This window comes from Leucopleurus acutus, assembly GCF_964270905.1.
Source record: "Leucopleurus acutus genome assembly, chromosome: 5".
Lineage (NCBI taxonomy): Eukaryota > Metazoa > Chordata > Mammalia > Artiodactyla > Delphinidae > Leucopleurus > Leucopleurus acutus.
In genome coordinates, this window is record NC_139147.1 from 111,871,763 (window position 1) to 111,886,163 (window position 14,401).

Below are 14,401 nucleotides of genomic sequence, written 5' to 3' on the forward strand. Positions count from 1 at the left end.
GGAAAAGATATTCGATGCAACTGGAAATCAAAAGAAAGCTGGAGGGCTTCCCTGGTGGCGCAGTGGTTGAGAGTCCGACTGCCAATGCAGGGGACATGGGTTCGTGCCCCGGTCCGGGAAGATCCCACATGCCGTGAGCAGCTGGGCCCGGGAGCCATAGCCACTGAGCCTGCGCATCTGGAGGATGTGCCTGTGAGCCATGGCCGCTAAGCCTGCGTGTCTGGAGCCTGTGCTCTGCAACGGAAGAGGCCACACAGTGAGAGGCCCGCGTAACGCAAAAAAAAAAAAAAAAAAAAGCTGGAGAAGCAATTCTCAATCAGACAAAATAGACTTTAAAACAAAGACTACTACAAGAGACAAAGAAGGACACTACATAATGATCAAGGGATCAATCCAAGAAGAAGATATAACAATTGTAAATATTTATGTACCCAACATAGGAGCACCTCAATACATAACGCAAATGCTAACAGCCATAAAAGGGGAAATCAACAGTAACACAATCATAGTAGGCGACTTTAACACCCCACTTTCACCAATGGACAGATCATCCAAAATGAAAATAAATAAGGAAACACAAGCATTAAATGATACATTAAACAAGATGGACTTAATTGATATTTACAGGACATTCCATCCAAAAACAACAGAATACACTTTTTTCTCAAGTGCTCATGGAACATTCTCCAGGATAGATCATATCTTGGGTCACAAATCAAGCCTTGGTAAATTTAAGAAAATTGGAATTGTATCAAGTATCTTTTCTGACCACAACGCTATGAGACTATATATGAATTACAGGAAAAAAAATCTGTAAAAAATACAAACACACAGAGGCTAAACAATGCACTACTAAATAACCAAGAGATCACTGAAGAAATCCAAGAGGAAATCAAAAAATACCTAGAAACAAATGACAATGAAAACACAACGACCCAAAACCTATGGGATGCAGCAAAAGCAATTCTAAGAGGGAAGTTTATAGCAATACAATCCTACCTTAAGAGACAGGAAACATCTCAAATAAACAACCTAACCTTACACCTAAAGCAATTAGACAAAGAAGGGAAAAAAACCGCAAAGTTAGCAGAAGGAAATAAATCATAAAGATCAGATCAGAAATAAATGAAAAAGAAATGAAGGAAACAATAGCAAAGATCAATAAAACTAAAAGCTGCTTCTTTGAGAAGATAAACAATATTGATACACCATTAGCCAGACTCATCAGGAAAAAAAGGGAGAAGACTCAAATCAATAGAATTACAAATGAAAAAGGGTAACAACTGACACTGTAGAAATACAAAGGATCATGAGAGATTGCTACAAGCAATTATATGCCAATAAAATGGACAACCTGGAAGAAATGGACAAATTCTTAGAAATACACAACCTTCCGAGACTGAATCAGGAAGAAATAGAAAATATGAACAGACCAATGACAAGCACTGAAATTGAAATTGTGATTAAAATACTTCCAACAAACAAAAGCCCAGGACCAGATGGCTTCACAGGCGAATTTTATCAAACACTTAGAGAAGAGCTAACACCTATCCTTCTCAAACTCTTCCAAAATATAGCAGAGGGAGGAACACTCCCAAACTCATTCTACAAGGCCACCATCACCCTGATACCAAAACCAGACAAAGATGTCACAAAAAAGGAAAATTACAGGCCAGTATCACTGATGAACATAGATGCAAAAATCCTCAACAAAATACTAGTAAAGAGAATTCAACAGCACACAAAAGGGATCATACACCATGATCAAGTGGGGTTTATCCCAGGAATGCAAGGATTTTTCAATATATGCAAATCAATCAATGTGATAACCATATTAACAAATTGAAGGAGAAAAACCATATGATCATCTCAATAGATGCAGAGAAAGCTTTCAACAAAATTCAACACCCATTTATGATAAAAACCCTCCAGAAAGTAGGCAAGAGGGAACTTACCTCAACATAATAAAGGCCATATATGACAAACCCACAGCCAACATCGTCCTCAATGGTGAAAAACTGAAACCATTTCCACTAAGATCAGGAATAAGACAAGGTTGCCCACTCTCACCACTATTGTTCAACATAATTTTGAAAGTTTTAGCCACAGCAATCAGAGAAGAAAAAGAAATGAAAGGAATCCAAATCAGAAAAGAAGAAGTAAAGGAGTCACCATTTGCAGATGACATGAATGTATACATAGAGAATCCTAAAGATGCTACCAGAAAACTACTAGAGCTAATCAATGAATTTGGTAAAGTAGCAGGATACAAAATTAATGCACAGAAGTCTCTTGCATTCTTATACACTGATGATGAAAAATCTGAAAGTGAAATTACAAAAATACTCCCATTTACCATTGCAACAAAAAGAATAAAATACCGAGGAATAAACCTACCTAAGGAGACAAAAGACTTGTATGCAGAAAATTATAAGACACTGATGAAAGAAATTAAAGATGACACAAATAGATGGAGAGATATACCATGTTCTTGGGATTGGAAGAATCAACATTGTGAAAATGACTCTACTACCCAAAGCAATCTACAGATTCAATGCAATCCCTATCAAACTACCACCAGCATTTTTCACAGAACTAGAACAAAAAATTTCACAATTTATATGGAAACACAAAAGACCCCGAATAGCCAAAGCAATCTTGAGAAAGAAAAATGGAGCTGGAGGAATCAGGCTCCCGGACTTCAGACTATACTACAAAGCTATAGTAATCAAGGCAGTATGGGACTGGCACAAAAACACAAAGATAGATCAATGGAACAGGATAGAAAGCCTAGAGATAAACCCATGCACATATGGTCACCCTATCTTTGATAAAGGAGGCAAGAATATACAATGGAGAAAAGACAGCCTCTTCAATAAGTGGTGCTGGGAAAACTGGAAAGCTACATGTAAAAGAATGAAATTAGAACACTCCCTAACACCATACAGAAAAAAAACCTCAAAATGGATTAAAGACCTAAATGTAAGGCCAGACACTATCAAAATGTTAGAGGAAAACATAGGCAGAACACTCTGTAACATGTTTCACAGCAAGATCGTTTTTTGACCCACCTCCTAGAGAAATGGAAATAAAAATAATAAACAAATGGGTCCTAATGAAACTTAAAAGCTTTTGCACAGCAAAGGAAACCGTAAACAAGATGAAAAGATAACCCTCAGAATGGGAGAAAATATTTGCAAATGACACAACTGATAAAGGATTAATCTCCAAAATTTACAAGCAGCTCATGCAGCTCAGTATCAAAAAAACAAAAAACCCAATCCAAAAATGGGCAGAAGACCTAAATAGACATTTCTCCAAAGAAGAGATACAGATTGCCAAGAAACACATGAACAAATGCTCAACATCATTAATCATTAGAGAAATGCAAAACAATACTACAATGCGATATCATGTCACACCAGTCAGAATGGGCATCATCAAAAAATCTACAAACAATAAATGCTGGAGAGGGTGTGGAGAAAAGGGAACTCTCATACACTGTTGGTGGGAATGTAAATTGATACAGCCACTATGGAGAACAGTATGGAGGTTCCTTATAAAACTAAAAACAGAACTGCCATACGACCCAGCAATCCCACTACTGGGCATATACCCTGAGAAAACCATAATTCAAGAAAAGTCATGTACCAGAATATTCATTGCAGCTCTATTTACAATAGCCAGGACATGGAAGCAACCCAAGTGTCCATCAACAGATGAATGGATAAAGAAGATGTGGCACATATATACAATGGAATATTACTCAGCCACAAAAAGAAGCGAAATTGAGTTATTTGTAGTGAGGTGGATGGACCTAGAGTCTGTCATACAGAGTGAAGTAAGTCAGAAAGAGAAAAACAAATACTGTATGCTAACACATATATATGGAATCTAAAAAAAAAAAAAATGGTCATGAAGAACCTAGGGGCAAGACAGGAATAAAGATGCAGACCTAGTAGAGAATGGACTTGAGGACACGGGGCGGGGGAAGGGTAAGCTGGGACAAAGTGAGAGAGTGGCATGGACATATATACACTACCAAATGTAAAATAGATAGCTAGTGGGAAGCAGCCGCATAGCACAGGGAGATCAGCTCTTTGCTTTGTGACCAGCTAGAAGGGTGGGATAGGGAGGGTGGGAGGGAGGGAGACGCAAGAGGGAAGAGATATGGGGATATATGTATATGTATAACTGATTCACTAAAGCAGAAACACACCATTGTAAAGCAATTATACTCCAATAAAAACGTTAAAAACAAACAAAAAAATCATGCTTGCTTGAACAAAGGTGGTGACAGGGGGAATGCAGTAGAGTGGGTGGTGTAGAAATATATTAAGGTGAGGAATTCTGAATTCATGTGGAAGGAGGAGGAGATGGAAGAGGCAGAGGAGATTCCAATTTTCTGTCTTGAAAAACTAGATAGAAGGCAGTTCCCTTCACCCAAATTGAGGATTCCAAGAGGAGGAAACAAATGAGGAAATGATCAGCGAGATCAGATTTGGGAATTCTGTGTGTGCAGTAGGCTGTATAAATCCAGAAATTAACAGATATTTCTGAACTGGAGACATAGCTTTGAGCTTTCTCAGAGTATAAATGGTGGTTGAAACTTAAGACATTGTCTATGGAGGCTCTAGGCTCCTGGAAGATGAAGAAGTTAAGGTCTAGTGGGGAGCAAGGCAGGTAAGCAATTATGGGATGGAAGTATTGGCATAAAATGCCATAGGAGACTTAAATTTTAGGGGAAGCAAGAGAACTCGACCCAGAGGGTCTTTTTATGTCAAACATGAAGGATGAATCTGTGTTGATTAGTGGAGTGACTGGGGACTGGAGCATTGCTGGCAGGACCACCTGTTGCAAAAACAAGTTAAGAGGGCAAATCATTGAACTTGTGATAAGTTAATATACAACCAGGCTAAAGTTTGCTTTATTGCTGAATAAAGGCACTCCCTGAAAGTGAATGTGAACTCCCTGAGTGCAGGAACAATCTGTATCCCCAGTAGCTAGCACACATTAGGTGCTCAATAAAAGTTGGTTGAAACGATGGGGTCTGTTCAAATAAATAATGTAACGTAATATAACACAAAATAATTTCAGAAAGACTACTCTCCTACTTAACTGAGAGAAAAACTTGTAATCAGGTCATTTTATTCATTCAATAATTATTTAATCCACTACTATACAAATTGCAAGCCCGGATATCTATTCCTTAAGTCCCGGTAAGAACACCCAGCAGGCAAACAGTGTTTACCTGCCTTCCTTAGTTAATGGAAACAACAGTCCATTGAAAAGGCATCTGATTCAGACTTTTATTTACATAAACAGGCTCTTCCCTTAGTCCTGATTAGAGACTTCCGATTATAAACATATTCAATCTAAACTAGCCCACCTACTATTTGCCTTAATTTGTTGCCCTGACCTCTAGTAACTTTGTTATTATTTCCCTAACACCTAATATAGCACCTGACTCAGAGTACTAGTTGTGTAATAAGTATTTGTTAACTAACTCTCAGAAATTAGGTGACTTATGATTAAAATGACGACTTCACATTCAGTATTCTAAAGTTTTCTGCATCATGGTGAATCTATCATTTTTGACCACATGGAAATCTTTCTTCAGTCTTCTTGTAAAGGTACTACTATTTTGCTTTAGAGATCTACCCCTCAGTCACTAGATACAGTTCTGGAAAGCACTCCTAAGCTACACTCCCTCTCCTGGCCAAGATATGGGAACAGGACCATGGTAGACAAAGCCTATACTTTTTAAATGTAATGTGAATAAAATGACACAGGAAGTGAAGACGGTAGGTCCTTCTTACTCTACTCTAACTCATATATACTTTTTCTTAACACTGTGCCTTCAGATTTCTTTTTGACTTATGAGCTACTCCATAAATTGCAATAAATTTTATTTTAGCTTAACTCATTCAGAATTAGATTCTGCTGCTTGTAACCAAAGGATTCTAATCGCACGTAGTTCTAAAATTCTGAGACTTACTTTAGTAAGAGGAGAGAGAAAAGGAGAGCAGAAAATAACGGAAGCACACTGAATGGAGAGGCAAAGCAAATATAAAACCGAAAGATAAATTTTACCAAACTAATCTTTTTTTTTTTTTAACCAAAAGATGAGTTGTATATTTTTTAATTATTAAGTGTGAGCCTGCAGTTACTGGCTTTCAAATTTGGTGAGCGTAATGATCACGTGGGACACTTGTGTAAATGTAAATCTCCAGGCCCTGCACCCAGAGGTTCTGATTCTGTTGGTCCATGTGGGGCCTGGGTATATGCATAATTACAAGCTTCTTAGATGATTCTCAGGCCATGCTTTGGAAACCACTGCTTTAGGTTCTACTGTATATGAAAAGTGGCAGTTAATCAGGTCTGTGAGCACAGCAAAACAGGCCTGATCCCAGCTCAGTTTTGCTAAACAATCCCAAACTCCTGGTTTTGCTAAACAATCCCAAACTTCTAGTCACAACAACAGTCTGATGAAATGTCCTATCAAGTGGATTGCAAGATATATGTATGTATAATAAAACAACGAAGGCTAATTTTCAATTTTCATTTTGCCAAACAAGGGCCAATGAAATTACAAGAGGGAGAACTTAGAAAACTAAAACCATCATCTTTATTTTATAGTCCAATTTTTGTTATTTAGAGAAAAGCACCTTTCATATAGGTATAACTTTATTTCCTATTGATCTTTTATATACACTTGTGTTCATTCAAAATACCACCATCTGCATGAGAAGAAAATCTTTATTATAAAGGGTGAAAATTCATTATTACAGAGAATTCCTTAAAGTTGAGGTGGGGTGGTGTCAAGACATTAATTTTTTTTTTAAGACTTTGATTTGTTACTGGACCAACCCTACAAGTAAAGTTATCTATCGAGCCAACATATGTACATACCATGTAATGTCCATAGACTTACTGGAAAAATTGAGTTTACTTTTTCAAAAGCCAAAACAGTGGGTCCCATGTGGTCCTACCTTAGTATTTGTACACAACAAAGAATTCCAAATACTTTTCAAAAAATGTGGTTAATGCTTTTACATAAAATCTTTATATAAAAACTATAAGACAAATATGTTATAGGAAGTGGCAAAGGTGTGTCTGTGTTTGTATGCAATGACAATCTTTGGTTACAATATTTTTTCAATATTTTATGATATTTAGCTTGTAATAATTTAGTTTGTAATAATTGTTCGATTATACCATAGATGCCATGCAAAACTTTCATCCTGGAAACAAAGAATAGTATTTTTAAATTCCTTTTAAATTTTTTAAATTCAGTTCAACATGATTAAATTGTTAATTGGAAACCCACAAGATGCTCATGACTCCACTGGACACTGGGGAAAAAAAAATGTATAAAGTGACAGATTTTATAATACGACTCTAAAAAGCAAGAGATTCAAAAGTAGATTTTAAAAACCAGCAGCTAGCCAAGGCATGGTAAAGATGACTATTCACGGTTGTAGAACGTGGAACCCAACACACAGTCCTCAAGGAAGTCCATGTAATAGCACTAAAGTTAACAGAAGACCTCTGTTCTCTGTCCTACTTCCTGCACATGACACTCACAAGGTTTACATTAGGGAGGAAAATGTGCAGTAAAAACTAGTGTCTGAGCACTGAATTAATATTTAGGAATTAGTCATGGACTTGGAGAAGCACTTTTCATTATTTATACACAAGCTTACTAATCATAGAATCAAAGAAATAAACACTAAACTTTTTTATTAGAAATTCAGGCCTAAAAAAAAGTTGTTTTGCTCTATGCTGCTGGTACATGTGACAATCACAATAGACCATGTGGGCTATAACTTTCACCAAACATTTACCAAACATTCCCTTTTTGCAGCAGAGAGACGACTAGGTTAAAGGGGAGTTATCTTTCTTGTAACCCTTCTTTGCACTATTTTTCATTGGTCTTTGGCTTTTCCTTCCTGGTAATCTTCATTTATCTGATAATCCTTACTTTTGATGATAATTCTCAGACTGTGGAGAGCAGGGGTAGGTTCAGTTGCTTCCTTCATTAGCACCAGGAATATGGGCATTTTTAATTCAATTCGGCATGACTCAGCAATTGCTTATTGGATATCCATGTGATGCTCAGTACTCCATTAGACACTAGGAAGGATGCAAAAGATGTATTACAGGATTCCTGCCCCCAGGAGCTGGAAATCCTATTGAAAGGTAGGTAGATAAGAACCAGATGGAGGACTATGAGATAACAGGTGAAGCTTTGGGAATGAGGGTGTTGATGGTGGCAGTGCCCCTTAGCAAGCAGCTGTCTTGTGTTATTAGACTTGGCTTTTGTTTTTTTTTAATTAATATATGCATAGTATGTCTCTTGGCTTATACTTGCTTTTAATGCTCAAGAGAATAACAGTAGGAATATTCTTACGAAAACCAGGCAGGACGGTATTCAGCAGAATAGAAATTTGCAAATTATGGGTAGATGGTTGTCTCTCAGTGCTAGGAGAAGGTTGGATTACATAAAGCAGATGTGGATAATAAAGGAAAGGAATTCCATATCTGTTGGAATGTACATCTAGATGATTCTCCTGTCAAAAAACAGTGATCTTCAGACTCCTTTAACCCTGAAGCAAATTTAAATGAAAATAATACATGGTTTGCCATTTCAAAATCTTGACCAACCAGAGTCAAACGCAGAATTATCAGTAATGAGTAATAAACTGAGAAATGAAGTTAGAAGGCGAAGTATAAAATGGAATTAAGCCCCAGGGAAATGATCTTTCCCCAGCTTGGAGCTAGGACAGCCTTAAGTATCTTCTGGACGTTGTCTGTTTTTCACAAGGATCCCAATGTTGTCATCTGCTTTCCCTCTGCTAAAAGTGATTGACTAACTGGAGGTAAAAATCAGTTTGGTACTACCACAAAAATGATAGGTTTTTACGTGTTAACTTTATTCATGGTTGTGTGAGAGCCATCTGGTTCCAGAAGAAGATGCTATAGAGCTTTTGCACAGTTTTTCTGGGTGAAGGAGGCAACTGGAGATGGAAAACGGCTCACTTAGAGCCCATGGGTCAGTTTAAACTATTTCATAAGCAATAAATTAAACGATGCTTCAGCAAGCAGAAAGGCTTGCTAAAGAGTGGGAATTTGCTATATAAAAAGAGGGTGAGAAACATTAGAAGACTAGTTAATAATCAAGATAACAAAATACCGTTATTGGGAAATTCTGAGCAAGAGTTTACCGGCTCAAACTTCTTTTGTTTTAAAAACAACAAAAATATATAAGGCCCAGAGGTCACACATTAGTGTATTTGTGGAGGGAAATTATGAAACTAGATGAAGGCAAGATTTCTCAGCTTTCGGTCTGGGGCACTTTGCATCACACTGGTGGTTTCCAACTGGCAGCATCAGCATCATGTGAGAACTTGTTAGAAATGCTACCTCTTAGTCACCGCCCCAGACCAATGAATCGGAAACTCCAGGGGTGATGCCCAGTAAGCTGTGTTGTAACAAGTTCTCCAGGTGGTTCTGATGCACATTAAAGTTTGAGAACCACTGCACCGCCATGTGGCTCTGTCACAGAAGGCTGGAGAGGCTGATTTGGACCAAGACTGTACCTATGCAGTCAGAAAGCCAAGCACCAAGCTGGAACATTCATGGGAGGAATGAGGCCTCACTCTGACAGGGGAGATGGACTTTTGGGTTAAATAGTAAAAGAAGTAGAAGGTTAATAGTAGAAGGGAAATTCCAAATTCAGGATCTAAGTAAGAACTCCAATTCTCTAAGAACTACGGGGTCTTTTACGGCCTAAGCCTTACTTCCACCTTAACTCCTTCAGTAGACGTTTCAACTGTGTGGATTTGGGAACTGTAAGGGTGTCTTTCTAATTTTATAATGAAAACCAGTAGAAGAAGAAAAAATCACTTTTCAAAATTGACCTATTTTGCTTCCCGTGTTAAACATAATTATTTTGAAAATGAAAAACCTCTCTAAATTTAGTTTATGTAACATATGGAAGATTAAGGGGAAGGGAGGAAAAAAAAACTCAGAGATGAGGCAAGGTTGAGTTTGCCTGTTTTACATTATTACTGTAAAATTCCTTCGCCTTGAAAAACACTCAAGTTTCTTTTCCATGTGACTCACTAGCAAACTTCTGTTCCTTAGATGTGGATCCTGTATTGTGTGGATAGGGATATCAAATAACCAAAATATGAAAAAAAAATCACAGCTTATATTTAGTGTAAGAATAAGGAACTAAACAAGTAGAAAATCCCCTTTCATGATTGAGAAACTCATGTTAAGCTTAGCAATATTAGTAGCATTAAAATACTTTAAAAAAATACTTTTATGTTATGTCCTCAGCATATCCATGAATAATGAAAGCTACAACCAACACTGCTGCCATTAGTTAAATGTGGCTCACACAAAGATCTTATAAACTGCTTCTAAAAGCTACACTACGTTTCACTCATTTCCTTTTATCCCCCTCTATCCTTTTTAAAGACGTGGACTCATTTTTCTGGATAATACCTTTTAAACTCTTTATCAAATATGTACTCAGTAACTATCAACTACTGTAGGAAAATGCAACTCAGTACCTGACACCATACTATACAAGATAATTATCAGGGTCATACACTCAATTTGTCAGATAGTTTTGTATTTACCACCCATAACTGAAGCCATTTCCATAGCAGAGATTGTAGGTACAAAGAGAGTAAGAATTTTGTTAGGAGATAACTGTGAAATAAAATGAAGACCTTGTAGTAAAAAGTTTGTTACTATTTAAGAATGTATCTTCTGGTCTTTGTGTCTTTCCTTTGCAAAGTATACTTTATTTTTAGATGTGCAGATATAATTAGAACCCAGTGTTTTATGTTTCCAAAATTGTGGAAAAGAATGCTACTTATGTACTTAAGTATTTAGGGCTAACACAATGATACGGTGCTCAAATCTCTACAAAGCTTGCCTGAACAGAAAACTATGATGCTTCAGGCATATAACAGGGTGGTGCCGGTGTGTTTGCTGAGATAGTTCTCAAGACTGTTTTTCTTTCAACACAAGCAGTCTTTCAAGTGTACTAACAAACTCCACATTCATAAAAGTGTCCATGAAAAGTAGAGAATATCATGAAGTGTACTGAATCTAACCTGCACTGATATAGAAAAGATACTGACTTGTTATTTTCTACTCTGAAGTGTAAAGTTAGCAAGAGATTGAGAAAAGGAGCTGTTTGTTTAATAAAATAGTTACCATCTTGAGAACTGATCCAGCTCTCATGGATAAAAAGTTTAATTGTGTGAACAAAGTAAAATATTGAAAATATCTAATTCTCTACTGCACAGCAGTGACCACTATACAGCTTAATCTCTCTCCTCCAGTGAATACTCAGTATGACAGGCCAGGTTTCTGGTTTCTGAGGCAGCTACTCAATGACTAGCAATTTAAATTCATTCCTACAACTGAATTCATAACAACTTCCCTACCAGAACCCTAGAATCAAGTTATATTGTTATGATCAGACAGTGTTAAAGAAAATAAAATGCATTTTTAATAATTCCTCTTCCATCACAACTTTTTTTCAAGTCTCTGATACAAAGTTACTTCCAAATACACTTTATGAGAACAATCAGACTATTTTCCTCATGGTCAGCAAACTCCTTCATTTATACTATTCTGTTATTCCTCTTTCTTATACTTGTCCTTCCTCTTCCTCAGTATTGCTGTAGGCACTCTGAAAAATTTTCAAATACCTAATTAATGATTCTAAAGATCTTTGTCTTATTTCTATTACCTTGAGGAAAAATGGAAAAGAAAGGGGAGTCCATATTTGGGGTGAACCTATTGTGTCAAATACAAAGATGTGGAATTCTTACAAATAGTCCTTGTGATTGCTATAATCATAAGAGGTAGCTGTTATTGTACCCATTTTGCAGAGGAGGAAATTGAGGCCCAGAGAGACTTAGCAATAGCTATGGGGTAAAATGGTGTTTGAACCTAGTTGTGTGTAACTCCATAGCTCATGCTCTTTGTAACCTAAGTAAAATATTGCCCCTGGAATTTTTACTAATGTTAATTATACCTTTATATAAAAATACTTTTATTTAATGACTACTATTTTCAAAGCACTATCGTATACATCATCCCCTTTCAAGGCAGCTGGTAGAATGGGGTGCTTGTTGTGGGGTGTTGTGAGGAATAGCAATAATGTATATAAAGTATAATATCCAATGTAAGACAAGTGCTCAGTAGCTATTATTATTATTATTACTGATCCTCCCAGCAAGCTTAGCAGTTAAGTAGTACAACTGTCATCATGCCCCCCGACAGACTTTTCCTACAAAGATTAATCCCGTTCACGTTATACTCCACAAGCAAGAATTACTTTAAAATTTTTATTTTTAAGGCATTTACTTACAGGAATCTCAAAACCCCATATTCAACTTCAGTTTGTTGGCAATGCAGGCAGGCAGGCAGGGAGTAGAAGGGAAGCAGGTGTGAGACGGGCTTACAATCTTTCCCAGCCGAGTCAGAACTGGAAATTTTGTCTTCCTTCTCCAAAATGAGACTCCTTTCCACTGCACCAAAGTGATACAGGAGGATTTTCTTTCTCCTAAGTGTCACCATCCTCTTCTCACAAAGGATAATGTAATGGCGAGCCCATCCTTCAGTTCCTTGCCTGCACAGGGAGGGTGTGCCCCCTGATATCGGTGCAGACCACACTAGTTAACCGCGTGAGAGCCGTTATCATGACGCAGAGGATGGTTCCGGTTTGACTTCTGTGGCCGCATTCCTGCTCTCCGGATAGTAGGCAGAGAAGTGCAAGAAAAGTAGTTGGTATCAGTGACTCACAGCAAGACAGGAAATGTCAAGCGGGTCCACCCTTCCTTCCTGCCCTCCCGACCAGCTGAGTTGCAGAACCACAGGCCACAAGGAGCCTAGAATCTTGGGGAGCAGGGCTAGAGCCACAGACAGAGTCTGGGCCACTGCGGTGGGCTCGCCAAATGGATTAAAACGTCAGGACCCGGCTGCCAGGAAAACATGCTCTATTCATCCTAGAGAGCACTGTTTCTGTTGAGATTTCTCTTTCACTTTTATGCAGTATCTGCCTGGTATATTCTGGCCCTCGCATTGTTCTTAAACAGTGGGCTTGACACAGTTAATTGAGTGGTCCTCATTTATACTCTGTTTAAAAAACACGCAAGAAATGATATCAATCATCATTATCAAGCAACGCCTTCACAATGCAAAACGGCAGTGTCTCTCCAGCAAAATGTAAACACATCTACAGCAGTGTTTTGAACCTAGTGTAAAATTGCTTCAATAAAGTTACATTATGTTTCTCTTCATGAGAGCAGCAAACGATTATCATGATGATAAAGGCTAACAATTATTACATTAAGAACTGCCCTAAGCACTTTATAAAGTCATTTAAGTCTTACAAATACCCTTTGAGATAAGCGTTATTATTGTTCCCATTTTACAAATGAGGAAGTTATCAAAATGAATGAAAGCCTTTTCACTGTCTCCCCAAATTGTTTTGAAACCTCACAAATAATAAACAAAGCTCAAGCAAAAACAAAAAAAATCATAAATGAAGCTGCTGCTTACAGTGATTTGTTGGAAGAGTCAAATGAATAAGTGACACAAAATGATTATACACATGTTTCTCACAACTGGCCAAGTTCAGTAGTACACTTCCAATTCAAGTTAAAACTCTGAAATGAGTCATTACAGCAGACCAAATTTGTCAGTATCTTTTGTCAAGGCCACTTCCCTCTCTTCCTGCTGTCAGAAAGTGGCAGAAGTCGGCATTCCTGTGTGTTATTATATATAACCTTTCAGTTCTCACCTCCTTTTATTTTCCTGATCTCTCCAAGCTCAGCTCACACCCTGTGTTCTGACCGTGCCTGAATACTTTTAGCGCGCTTGGTCCTTGTTATGTGTCTTTTTTTTTTTTTTTTTTAATAAATATATTTATTTTTGGCTGCGTTGGGTCTTCGTTGCTGCACGTGGGCTTTCTCTAGTTGCGGCGAGCAGGGGCTACTCTTCGTTACAGTGCACGGGCTTCCCATTGCAGTGGCTTCTCTTGTTGCAGAGCACGGCCTCTAGGCGCGCGGGCTTCAGTAGTTGTGGCTCATGGGCTGTAGAGCACAGGCTCAGCAGCTGTGGCGCATAGGCTCAGTTGCTTCATGACATGTGGGATCTTCCCGGATCAGGGCTCGAACCTGTGTCCCCTGCATTGGCAGGAGGATTCTTAAACACTGCACCACGAGGGAAGTCCCTTGTTATGTGTCTTTGAATAAGGTGCTCTTTTCTCTTTTCTCCCCCTCTGTTCCACCCAGGGAGTGCCTGCAGCATTCAGAATTCTATTCATCTGTTCATACACTCAAAGAGTATTTACTGAACACTTATT

General features: G+C 37.9%; 1 long non-coding RNA gene across 1 annotated transcript in view; it reads right to left on the reverse strand.

Annotated features, from left to right (window-relative positions):
- The window catches only part of LOC309962293, a 38,040-nt gene extending 25,263 nt beyond the window's left edge, over nucleotides 1-12,777 (reverse strand). The window contains exon 1 of the long non-coding RNA XR_014326234.1: nucleotides 12,404-12,777. This is a non-coding gene — a long non-coding RNA (uncharacterized lncRNA). The remainder of the gene's footprint in view (nucleotides 1-12,403) is intronic.
- Nucleotides 12,778-14,401: the final 1,624 nt, after the last annotated feature.